The following is a 13,349-nucleotide window of genomic DNA, read 5'->3' as shown; positions in this document are numbered from 1 at the left end:
TTATGCAGTAAATTTTTGTATTTGAGCCATGGTGGTATCAAACAGGAAACAATGTAACAGAAAGGTGGTATTTTTTAATTATTATTTCTCTTAATATCACTGGGAGCTCTCCATTATCATAGAATCATAGAATCATAAAATTGGCTGGGTTGGAAGGGACCTCAGAGATCATCAAGTCCAACCCTTGATCCACTACCACTGCAGTTACCAGACCATGGCACTGAGTGCCACATCCAGTCTCTTTTTAAATATCTCCAGGGACAGAGAATCCACCACTTCCCGGGGCAGCCCATTCCAATGTCTGATCACCCTCTCAGTAAAGAAATTCTTTCTAATGTCCAACCTAAACCTCCCCTGGCACAACTTGAGACTGTGCCCTCTTGTCTTGCTGAGAGCTGCCTGGGAAAAGAGACCAACCCCCCCCTGGCTCCAACCTCCTTTCAGGGAGTTGTAGAGAGTGATGAGGTCTCCCCTGATCCTCCTCTTCTCCAGGCTGAACAGCCCCAGCTCCCTCAGCCTCTCCTCATAGGATCTGTGCTCGAATCCCTTCACCAGCCTGGTTGCCCTCCTTTGGACCTGCTCCAGGACCTCGATATCCTTCCTAAACTGAGAGGCCCCGAACTGGACACAGGACTCGAGGTGTGGCCTCACCAGTGTTGAGTACAGGGGCATGACACTACATCACTTTGTGATTTCTTCTTTCACCATGATAGTAGCAGCAGAGCAAAAACTCTTTCTACTGATAAGCATGAGACAGCACAACAAGCCCATAGGGACCTCTTGCTGGACACCTTGAAGCTTCCTAGAGGGTAACTACACAAGCCGAGGTAGCAAAGTTACATCCATTGTATCTAAGTCCTTGTATCTAAGCCTGAGTAAAGTAACAGGCATTTATGTGCCTGTCACAGAACTACAGAACACAGAGCACACAGAACTACATAGAACATGTAGATATTTGTTCCTTTAAAACCAGTCAAAAACACCTTTGAGTATTTCCTGGAAACGCCACAAACAGTTAAACAAGGAAAAGGCAGAAAGGGTTGATCTGGAACACCAAACCAAAGGGTAAAGAGAAAAAGCTAGGTGGCACAAGAGCTCTGTGGTTTCCAGAGGAGTGTGGTCACCTCTACTGCACTGTGGCCCTCAGGGTTTGATCTCAAAGGATCAAAAGCTGTATAGTCAAGCAAGTCTGTCAAGTTGTAGCAGGCCCCTTGTGATGGAAAGACACCTGTGGGGAGATTCTTCAGGGAGCAACAAGGGATGTCTCAGAGAACAGGGAGAGAGTTCAGAAGGACCAACAGAAACAACTACTTTGCTCTTGCAAGGGTTTTGTTTGATTGCTGGGCTGGTGTGGTTTGCAACTGTATATCATCAGATGCCCAGGCATGTTGGCAACTCAGAAGAAACAGAGGGTTGGGAGAGAGGTGGGCAACTGCTGGGGAGGAATCCTGAATGAGACCATTGACTGGAAGGACGTCTGTAGTCAGTTGGACCTACTAAGGATTTGTCTGTGCAATACACCTTATTATGCAGAATTAAGGCAAACAGGGTACCATGCATTGTCCTTTAGGACACAGTTGGACAAGCTATGTTTGGGTCATAGTTCCTTTGATGCCTCTGACGATCCTGCTGACCCTCTAAGTAAGCGTCTTTTGACTTATCTGTGTTCCCTATCCAGGGTGTGGCATGCTGTGCATCAGACTGGAAACTGTGACAGTGATTCTAACAAAGCTTTCTAAGCATGTAGCTGGCACTTGCTAGAGGTATGCTTAATACAGCAGCTGTGGGTCTAAGTTGCTTTAGCCAGTTACCTGGGAAGCTGAATCCCAAATTTGAACCAGGTTACTGATGGCTGAATCTTGTTCCAAAGACCTGATATGCTGAAGAGAATTATACTGATAAAGGCTAAACTAGAATCTCCGTTGTCTGCTCTGATACATAGGCTCAGGGACATACGTGACAGGGAGAATGATTATGTCTGCCTCAACTTCTTTAACTACTTTATTTTTAATAAAAGAAACTAGACTGACAGTTTGAAGACTGACAACCCGGAAGGCAGAGATCTTCTTTCTATTCATCAAGCCGAGCACCACAGGCAAGGCAAATGCCTGGTTTCCTCTATCACAGAATGTTCCTCATCTTTTTCTTGTACAGGAGAAAAGGCTTTTCTCAAGCATGGTGAGTACTCAGAAATGCACAGCATATGCACAGAACACTCAGAATACTCAGGATACACAGAATACTCAGAATACACAGCATATGCAAGCTGAGTTTTGGTTTGAATTCAGAGAAAATCTGAGCTGTTAAGCTGTGACGGAAATGCTTGAGAGAGGCCAGGGCTGACATATTTTGGCTGTGTAAATGTGGCTATATCACTGTCTAGTGGCTGTCCCATGAACACAAGTCCCCTCACTGCAGCTAAACTTTATGGATATGCCACGTGCTCAGATAATGAGTTCTGTGTTTCTCAAATCAAAATTTCTTCTTCCCCTGCTGAGGACCACGTGGTCTGTATCTGCAACACATGGATGCCTTACAGAGGAGTGGCTTTGCTCTTAGAGGGCAGATGATGTTATTTTGATTGGTGCAAGAATGAAGAAAGGAATCAGCATTTGATGACTAAAGGATGAAAGGACTAAACTGGTATTACACTACCAATGTACTACATCCACTGGTCCAGGTAGGAGTGAAACATAAACAAGGCAAAATCTGAATTAAAAGCTGCTAGAGAGAAACAGCATCCAGCGTGCAATGGATAAAACCAGCAGCCTTATGGACTGAGGACAATCCAACAACAACTCCAGCTCAGCTCCACAAATGTTATTGAACAAGTCTCATGAAGGTGTGTCCTATGTGAATTAGGCTCAAACAAAGAGGACTAAAAATCTCAAGCCTGTTCCTTCTTCCTCCCTGCTGTTTTGGTTTAAAAAGTTGAAAAGTCATGATTAAATTGGCTGAACTTGTTATTTAATATGTTTGATTTAGTTTGTATCTATGATTTTTTAAATATTTATCATATTGCTAAAGAATGGTGACTGTTTTCATAGAAACTGGAGATGGAAGAGACCCAGTTAAGTTCACATCCAGTCCATCCCCCCTGCTGCCATTGCAGAATTTTTCTTCATGTACATTTTCCAGGACCACCTCCAAACTAATTCTGAAACGTTCTCCTTTCTTGGTGAGGGTCTGTATGCCTCATGTGCAGAAACGACTGGGGATTTCCATTCTCATGTTTTCCTTATTCCTTTCCCTCTTCATCTTTGTTCTTCTATTCCTTTTTTAGGCAAAGTTGTTCTTAATTGTTTCTTCTCCTTTCTTTAGCTTTTTAAAAGGATCTGCACAGTTGGGTAGGGCTACTCTGTCAGATACAAGCAGCCTAAGCAATATCATTTGAGCAGTTATTTGTTGAGCAACCCTGGAATATCCTGCCCTGGGGAGTTTGAATAACCAAAACAAAAGCTCCAAGGTATTTGCTGAATATCAAAGCAGAAGCACACAGAGAACATTGTCTCTCTACTAATCACAGCTAAGCATACTGTTCTTAAAATCTCATTCTGCTATAACTTTTCAGCAATGAATTTTCTGTTAAAATGTTATTTATAACTATTTTGCTCCTTGTTTATTATTCAGTCCCAGCATTTGTTTGCTCTGCAGGTCACATTTGGCCTGCTCAGGGCAGCTTAGTGAGCTGGCTGTTTTCCCTCATGAGAGAGTCATCTTGTGCTTCAGGAGCTAGCCATGGATAAAATAACAGTTTCATGTCCACATTTTATGATTGCAAAGAAAACTTCCCTGATGTGAGCCAGGCAAAATGGATGTAGTGGTATCTGCACCAGAAGGCTGCCAGCTTCAAACAATAATTCTGAGAGGTAGGACTTGCTTTCCACATTTCAGCTCCAGAGCTTGTTACCAATTATTTAAAAATCAGTATGGTGAACACTGTCAAGCTTTCCAGTGTTAGCACAAGTGAATCAAAGGCAAAATTTACTAGTGTCTGGCTGTGTGCTTTTTCCAATCAGTCTCTTCCTGTATTCTCTAGTCTTCTTTCTTCAGTCTTTTGTTTTGCTTTGGTTTGGTTTCTTTTTATTTGCTTGTTTTTTTGTGGGATTTTGAAGGTTTTTTGTTTGTTTTAGTTTTTTGTTTGGTTTTTTGTGGTTTTCTTTTGTTTCTCCGCTGATATTAGTTTTCTCATTGTCTTCCCTCTTTTTCATACCATTATTTTTCCTTGATATTTCCAAAGTTTGGTTCAGGAGAGCTTCAGAAAAAAGACTGTGCACACTGCCCTGTCTTTTCTCCTCAGACTGAAGCACCAAGGCAGCACATCTGTCTGATGCAACAGTAATCACTAAGTCTGCAGGTCTGTCCTTTGTGATAGCCTGCAGTATAGTGCAAGTGAAGTGTTGGGATGGAGAACCATCCAATCTAACCTCAAAGGAGGCTTCCAAACATCCCTTCAGCACTGACAGTAACATTAGCACTGACAGTAAACATTATATCGTAGGATTAAAACCAAACATAAGCAGGTTGAAATCAGAAGACTTTGAAGATACAGCTGGATAGCTTAAGAAAGTTTCTCCCCCTGTATTTAGAAGTGATTTGGGGGGACCTATATTTAGGCAAAATTTTCGAGGTCAAAACTGAACCTTAAGTACTCATTTGCTCTTGGAAAGCTCCTTGATCTTCCCTCATGTTTCCCACAGCTCCCATGCTTTGCACTTCTGTTAAAAGAGCATGTCACAGAAATGCAGTATTTCAGACAGTTTTATAGCCATATGAACATTAGACTGCTTTTCTGGGTTCTTCTCCCAGAAGTCTTTCCTTGTAATTTCTGTGCAACTTTTGAGTTGTACATACAGTGTGTAGCATTCTCAGAGAATTTACACTTTGAAGAATACACAGCCTTCTCAGAACAGAAAGATCTTAAGTAGCTCACATGCTAAAAATAATTTTAAATTATTTAAGAAGTCAATTCTGCTTCATGCATGAGCAGATTTGACATATAGAATGAGTGAGGTGTGGTTCTGTTTGGTTTTGGTCAGTTCAGGTATTGTCCATCTGGACGAACATTAACTGGGAGATGAAACTTAATTTCAGCTGTTGTCATGGTTAATTATTCATTATGATGAAGGTTAATAGCTGGTTTTCCCTACAATCTTTGTAAGTGAAAGTTTTTCCTGTAGGAAAGTCTAAATGCTCATGTACTCCGCATAAATCTGCCTTTCTACACATTAGTTGCTCTCTCCTGCTGTTCTCTAATAACAATAAAGAGATGAAGATCTGGCAGTGCAAGCAGTGAGACTTACTTTGTATCACATAACAGGTGGTCAGTGAAAGTACAGGGCCCCATAAACAGAGATGAAGAGCCCCCTGGAAATGTCTGTTTCTATGGAGTAGAGAGGCAGCATGGGAGTTTTTCCTCCCAACTAAGATACTTCAGTCAAGACCTTAAAATCTGGATGGAAAAAAAATAATGCTAAAACCAGGATGAATAAGTTATGACTCAGTTTGCAGTTTGCAATATGAGGGTGCTCTTTTGTCTCCTTTCTTTCTCATATTTTCTTTCTTTTGTAGCCCTTAGGCTTGGCCAAGCAGTCTATTTAAAAATTCTTTCAACATGATCACCACACAGGATAGTTCTCAGTATCTTTTTAGAGTCACACAAAATACTATCAGTCTCATCACTTCTACTCAGTCATCCACAACAATCTAATCTCTTCAGCTGCTGTTGGGTTTTTCATGATGAGAAATCCACATGCATTGACACTCATACATATATACACTAAGACTCAGCCCTCAACTACTATGAAAGCAGTTGGACCTCTCAATGGGCACGTAGATGAACATCAGGTTCACTCAAACAGTGCTGCACAGAAAAGTGCTAATTTATAAACTGCCTCTGATTTGCACTGCTGTAGGAACAGATGGAAGAGTGTATCGAGTGCAAGTTTCTCACTTTAAGACAGATGGCCTTAAAAATGGTGATACGCAAGAAAAAGGCCATAAGAATTATTAAAGATTTAGAAAAATGTCTTGGTGTAAATTTGAAAGACACAGCTTTTTTTAGTTTATGAAAAGTAAGGTGAAGGTGTGAGTTTATCATAGCCATCAAGTATCAATACGGAGGAAGGAAAAGCAGTAATGGAGAGCTCTTCAGTTTCAAAGTCAAAGACAGTTTTCTGGCAATAAAGCAAAAAGTGGTTAATCTTACCTGTCTGGCGTTCCAGGTTGGGCAAAAAGCAATGGGTGAGCCCTCAACTTCTCAGGAACGGACAGACATCATTTGTCTGTGTTTACACCCAGACACCTAGCAGGGCAAGAGACACTGAATTCAAATTTAAGCAACATCAGATTTGAAATTAAGTAAATTTTTTAACGTTACTGACATAGCTGTCAGAAAAATTACAAACAGTTTCTGGTACAATCTTCTACAGGGAAAATCTTTTTCAACTAATTTTTTTTCGTAGTCAGGATATTAATTCCAAATCCAACAGCCTCTGTTCCAGAAAAGGTCAGACTACGTGTTCACAACACTTTCTCCTGTCTTTATAACATCCCAGCCTCTGAATTTATGCCTTTATTGCAGTATTGTTTGGTCATCAATCTTAATGAAGCTCTCATTAACCACCTCTGCTTCCCTGTGAAATGGTCACACATACTCTTCAGCCTTTACTGAATAAATCTAGTCATTAAAAAAAGGAAATAATTAATCTTATCTTCTGTGTCACAGCTGCTAATGGGGTGATACGAGATCTCTAATACACATTAGAAACTGCATTCCACTTCCTTTTAAAAACACAAAAAGTAATTTAAAATGTTGCTACTGTATTACACCTACTTTCTCTAACACCCTTTCCCAAATTTACCATGCCTTAGAACATGCTTCTTGAGCAGAGTGAGTCTTCAAGCTTTCATAGACAATGAGAATTTTCTGGGTGGCTTTTAAATTCTCCATTATTGGAAAATATTTATATCACATTTGAAGGGCAAGGTAAGAAGAGGTGTTATGTTTAGCTATATATCCTACCACACTATTTTTCTACATCAGTCTTACTAGTTTATATGACAAGATGTCCTAGTTAAGGAAGGATATTGCTTCTTGAAAAGTTCTTTGCTCCAAATACTCACTACTGCCTCTCCTTTGTAAATTGCCAGCTCACTTGAATTAATATCCATATTCAGTGTTGCAGTGATTAGTTGCAGATAGTGACAAGAATGAGTGTCTCTTCAAACAATCAGGTAGTTATTTATTACATAGGCATCCAGTGTTAGGTATATGAAAATAGCTTCTCCACCTTACCAGCTGTGAGTTGGTCTAATTGTCTGTAACAAATCTTGGTACAGTCTTGTTCACTCATTATCTGTCAGTGACTGGCCAGTTTAACTAATTGATTCCATTGCCACATCCACTCCTCCCCCTGCTAGCTGATTCAACAGCTAGGTCATTATTGAAATAAAACAAATGGACCTATTATCATGACACCAAGAGTTCTATATTTTTAGCAAAAAGGAAGGGCCTAGTAAAATATATAGATGGATAACATGTCACACCTGTCTGTATCTGAGGCTATGGCCCTAAGAAAATCCTTCCAGAATAGCTTCAGGGTTAAGAAATTCCTACTTGCCTGCCTTGGCTCCAAACATTCATATACCCTTTACTGTCACATGTGGTTCACTGTGGAGAGGGATACAAAACTGGGGAACTGATCCAATGAAAGAATCAAAATCAAAAATACATATTTTCAATTTGGTCCTCTTCCCTGCATAGCCCCACAGTCATTAGTATCATCACAGCTAAGGAGACTAGATGGGAACAGAAAGTGGACCTGCTTGAATCAGGAGAAATAGTTATTAAAAAGTGGCCCCAAAGAATACCTCTGTTCCTTGCAGGTACCTGAAACTATTCTGAAGCATAACCTGGAAAACATTAGTTAGTCCAAAGGTGATTCTTCCAAGCGGCCAGCCCTTACGAAGTCTCAAAATATTTCTGAGAGCTAAAGTCTCTCCTCAGGTTGAAAGGTCCCTACCCTTAGTATAATCAACTTTCAAACAGACATTAATTCACATTTTTGCCTCTGAATGCTCACCTCAGATTTCTTAGACTTTGGGGAAAGACTGATATAAGTACAATTGCAATCCAGTTTCCCAACTCATTACATTGGCTCAACCCTGAAACTACAGGAAGCACTTTAAACATAATTTATTTGTTGTAATAAAGGTTCAACAATTGGTGTCATGACTTCACAATTTTCCAGTCTACAGTACTCAGAGATGATATCTCATGTAATATTCCAGATTCTTAATACTAGTATTCTACCTTTTTCTTCATGTTGATCGTTCCATAGTCCTCCATCAGTAGCTGTCATGCTTTCATCATTTGTATTCTCTTTTCAGTCATAACACTTGCTTTGCATTATTTGCTTTTCTAAGTAACTCTTGCTACCCTCAGAAAATAGTGTAGTCGTTAATTTTTAAACTTTCACAGAATCCAACTTATTCTGCTTGGAATTCAAAATAAAAACATAATCCATAATTTTGCAATGCAGAAGGCAACATTTGGCACTGTAGGTTGGTGTTTGTAACATTTTTCAAATTTGTTTTTCTGCTCCTGGTTTGTTTTGGGTGTTGGGAAAAATTTTGTTATTGTTCAGTGATTGGACTTTTTTTCTACATTTTTGGGCCACTGCTAATTATGTTTATTTAATCCTTTGATTTTTTAGAAGTACTTGCATATTACAAGAGGACTTGTACCGATTGCAGCTGGTACCAATTCAGCAACCAGCTGTTTGCCTTTCAGCTCCTTTCTGAATTCAGTAGAACTGGAGATGCCATGGAAAGACTTAAATTCTGACTTACCCACATCTGGAATGTTGTCCTCAGCTCTGGTATTTCCCACTAAAACTATATATATATATATATCCACACACACACAAACTGGAACCAGAATTATCATAAATTAAAGCAGTAAGAATAATCAGTGGACAAGAATGGCTTACATACAGGAAGAGACTACATAGGCTGTTCAGTTTAGAGATGAGGTAACTGAGGTATGTTACAATAGAGATCTGCAAAATTATGAATGGTCTGGGGGAAAAAAAAAACAAAAACAAAAACCAAACCACAATATAAAAGAAAAAGAATTTACCATTTCTCATAATACAAGAAGTGGGTTGGAAGGCAAGTGAAATGATATGGAGAACTCTTGAAGAAACAAAAGGATAGAATGTCTTTTCCACACAGATTGTGGAGTTCAGTGACAAGAGATGTCATTGAGGCCAGAAGTATGATGGGTTCAAAATTTTATTTGACAGTCTCATGAAGGAAGGCTCCACCCAGGACTGTTCTGGTTTGTGGGAAAGAATTGAACTGGTGGATTTCTCGAACCTGAGAGAGAATTGAACCACGTTTAGACTTTTCTTATACTCCTTCCCTCAGAATTTGCTGCTGACCTACAGAGGTAGTATGCTGCCTTCTTAAGTGGACCTTTAATACAACTGAGGGTAGCTGTTATGTGCTTAGGAAGGTTGGGACTGGGGAGGGAGAAAGAGATGAAGAGGAGTGTGGAATGCATTTGTATGTGAGACCATGTCACCAGTGAGAAACTGATTATTAGAGATGTGATTATTAATTGACTGTCAGACAGCAAGGGCAGAGATGAGGAGAGCAGGAAAAAGAATCTGCCTTTTCTTCTCCTTGTCCTGTACTTGTGACTCAGTTTGCAGTTTTCAATGTGAGGGTGCTCTTTTGTCTCCTCTCTCATGTTTTCATTCTTTTGTAACCCTTAGGCTTGGCCAAGCAGTATATTTAAAAAAATCTTTCAACATTATCACCAAATAGCTGCATATATAAGGTGCTTGTGGCCATCTCTGTCCCTATTCCTGTCTCTTTCATAGCCCCACAACATTCACTAAATTGAATATTAGAAGCAAGGTATCAGTTAAAAAAGATCTGCCCTGAAGTAAACCTTCCACATTCCATACCATCTCCTTTGTCACCAGAAGCCCTATAAAAATTGAAATTCTTCTGCAGGCTGCTGTTTCTTCTAGCCATCATATTTCTAATTCCAGCTACTTTAATGCTGCTAGTGGTTTTCTCTTGTTGTGCACCCAATATATAAACAAAGGTCTTTTTGCAAAAAACAAAGTCGAGTTATCATCTTTGATCAGATTGTTTGGATTGGGTTCAGCTGACAACTACAGAGTTGTTTTTCCACCCCTATGCATTTTCAACATGCTGCAAATCCCTTATGCTTGTGGGATTTCTTGTTTGTTTGCCCAGGTTTCTTCAGAGGTTAACTTCTCCAAAGACCAGTGTGGAAAAGAGAGAAATGCATCAAATTTCCCAGATCTTGAGGAGCAAAGAATGTGTATTGCTGGCAGAACATGATTGCTAAGAAACACCTTGGATGCCATCAAACTAAAACCATAAGGGTTGTGAAGTCAAAGAGTGCATCCACAGGAAAAAGGTGAAGCTGTCAGGCCCTTGAACATATGGTGCACATGTGAAATAGATCTTCAAGATCAAAAGTTAAAAGTTATTTTTTAACTCGTGTAAACAGTTCTTTTGTGCTTCCATGGTGCCATTTGTCCAGGGATGCTAAAGTATTTTTGTAGCTTGGGGGGCCATTACCTTATCTGACAATGAGGGACACTAATGTGCAGAGAATTGAGGTGCAAAGTCAAGTCACACAATCAGAAAGTAAGGGCTGGCAACAGCAGAGACTGTTCTTTTCTCTGTGGATTTTATTTTCACAACATCAAGGATTTAATCTCTAAAGAGCCGAATACTTTGTTAGGAGAGTAATTATGAACTGACTAACACTTCCTATAGCCACAAAGACCACCAAAATGTGACTTTGTAGTTAAGTACCTGTCACTTACCAAAGGGGAGACTGGTGCCTAGCCCGGTAAGAAAATATTATTATGATTTTAGAGATGAGATACTCAACACTCAGTTCTGTGTTCTAGTGAATGACTGACACTTGCAGCAATTTTTATGTGCATATACCTATATTCTGACCACTGTTGTAAGAGTGTATATACTGACACATGTGCAGTTGGACAATGTGGTAACCCTTGTTTAAATATCAGCCTTCCTGGAGGCTTTGGTTGACTGCCTGATGCTGAAGTACCAAACCTCTACCTGGGACCCTCATTGCAGTACTGATGCAGTCAGTATAAAAGAAATTATCTACAGCATACAGAGCTTAACAACAGCAATGTCTGGCATATCTTGTCCAATATACTGAAAATCACTGCTCAAAATTCAAACTCATTTTACGCTTTTAAGTGCTGACACATCTGTTCACTTGCCCTCATCAGCTTGGGATGAAACTAGAAATAGCACAGTGCTTTAGAGCTAGATCAGATTGTCCTTGCAATATCTCAGACCTTGGAACTGAAATATGAAGTGGTTCTTTCTTTGATCTAGAAAGTCTGAGTTACACCTAGAGTACCAAAGTGATCTAGAGTAAAGGGCATGATGGAATGTATTCATTTTGCCAGTATCTGTGATTTTAAATGAACCTCACCAAACATAAGCAGGTGTTTGAGAAACAGGCAAATTTATTGGAAAAAGCCCTAATAAGAACTGCTTTAGAAGAGTGCCTGATTTGCAGAATCTGGATAGGCATCAGTGGTATGAAAAACATAGAGAAAGTTTACAGAGGAGTCTCCAGCAGCTTTCTATTTCTGTGAAGATCCAGTTTTTAAATGTTTCTTCTTCCTGAAGTGCCAGAAAGACCCCAACCTTATCCAACATAGCGAATGGAAATTCTGTGGGAAATAATCTGTGGCAAAGAATAGATTTGGGAGAGTTGAAACATTGTTCTGCAGATTTTGAAACCCACTTTTTCCATTAGAGCTTCTGAATATTTCAAACCTTTCAAAAAAACAAATATTGGAAACAAAACAATTTCCAGTTGAAAAAGGCTTCATTTTGAAAACATTAAATTCAGATATTATTACCATATAATCTTTTTTCCAGACTTTGACTTATGAAAATAGGCACTTTTTCACTAGCAGTGTTGATTTCAAAGAATTAGCTTTTCATAATGGACAATGTTACTTCAGAAAATCCATTACCAGTTTCAGGAAGGACTGTGTTTAAAGGCAGTGCAAAATTCCACTCATGGGGCCCTGGGAGGGCATGCTGCTTGTCAGAAACAAACATACCATCACCTGGTGGTAACTAGCTTTTATTCAACAGCTGCTAAAAGGTACAGGTCAGCAAGACCAACAGAGAAGAAAAAGGTGCTGATGCAGGTATACCGAGTAGGGGGCCTGACCATATAAGTAAGATGAGGAGATGATAACATGAAGTTGTTGGGGCTTTTTTGTCTGGTTGTTTGGGGTTTTTTTAATAGGGGCTGGAATTACTGGTGGTACCAATTAGCAAAGAGATAATGTACACAGGGAAGCATGTTCACTGTGGCTGCAAATGAGACAAGAAATCATTTACATGTCAATCTGTCTATTTTTATATAGAGCCCAGCATGGTAAAGATCAAACATTCCTGACCAGCTTAGTAACCCTACTGCCTACTAACAGCTCCCAGGTACTTCCCACCAGCTGTATCTGCACTATACTGCTGATGCAATTAATTTCCTTAGGTGGCTGGGAAGAAAGCAACGACAGAAGGATTACTATGGAAAATCTATTGATGCTGCTGTGTACTGACTCCACAGATACAATGGTCTAGGATCCAGAAACCATGGAAATTGCAATAGCTGGTTTAAGAGATGCAGTTATTAATAAAACATTAAGTATTCTTGTTTGGATGGGTGACAAGGAGGGATGTTTGCTCTAGATAGTACAAAGGCATATTATAACAAGAATGCAGGATACTTAATAAATCACTATTTCCTTCAATCCACATATGCCAAACCACTACTTTCAAGCCTCTGACTTGACTTGTTTCCTCCACTGTGCTCTTTTTCCCTTGCACACCAAAGTCTGCTCAGGTTCTAAACCTTCTTGTTATCCATTTGTCATTCAGAAACATCTGCAGCCTTTTTTAACCTGGCTCAAAGACAGCCCAGAATGTGGACTTTCTGTTGGGAAAGGGGTCTGTAGTGATTGAGATCAGTTGTTGAGTGGTTTGCTCAATAAGGAAGAATGGCCTTGTGGACCAGGCAACAGGGTGACTCTTAGGAGATCAGATTCTGTACCTTGCTCTTTCAAAAGCCTTCTCGGATGGCTTCAGTCAAATTGTTTAATTCTGTGTTTTAGTTCATCCATGCCACAGTGTGACAGCACTTGTCTTCTTCCCTTGGGAATTTCTTGCATGTTGTACTGATGTATTTGCAACTCCATTATGTCACTTCCAAGCTTACCCTATTGCTGAAAGCTTTC

Source organism: Heliangelus exortis, chromosome 1 (assembly GCF_036169615.1).
Source record: "Heliangelus exortis chromosome 1, bHelExo1.hap1, whole genome shotgun sequence".
NCBI lineage: Eukaryota > Metazoa > Chordata > Aves > Apodiformes > Trochilidae > Heliangelus > Heliangelus exortis.
Note: the sequence above shows the minus strand (reverse complement) of the source record.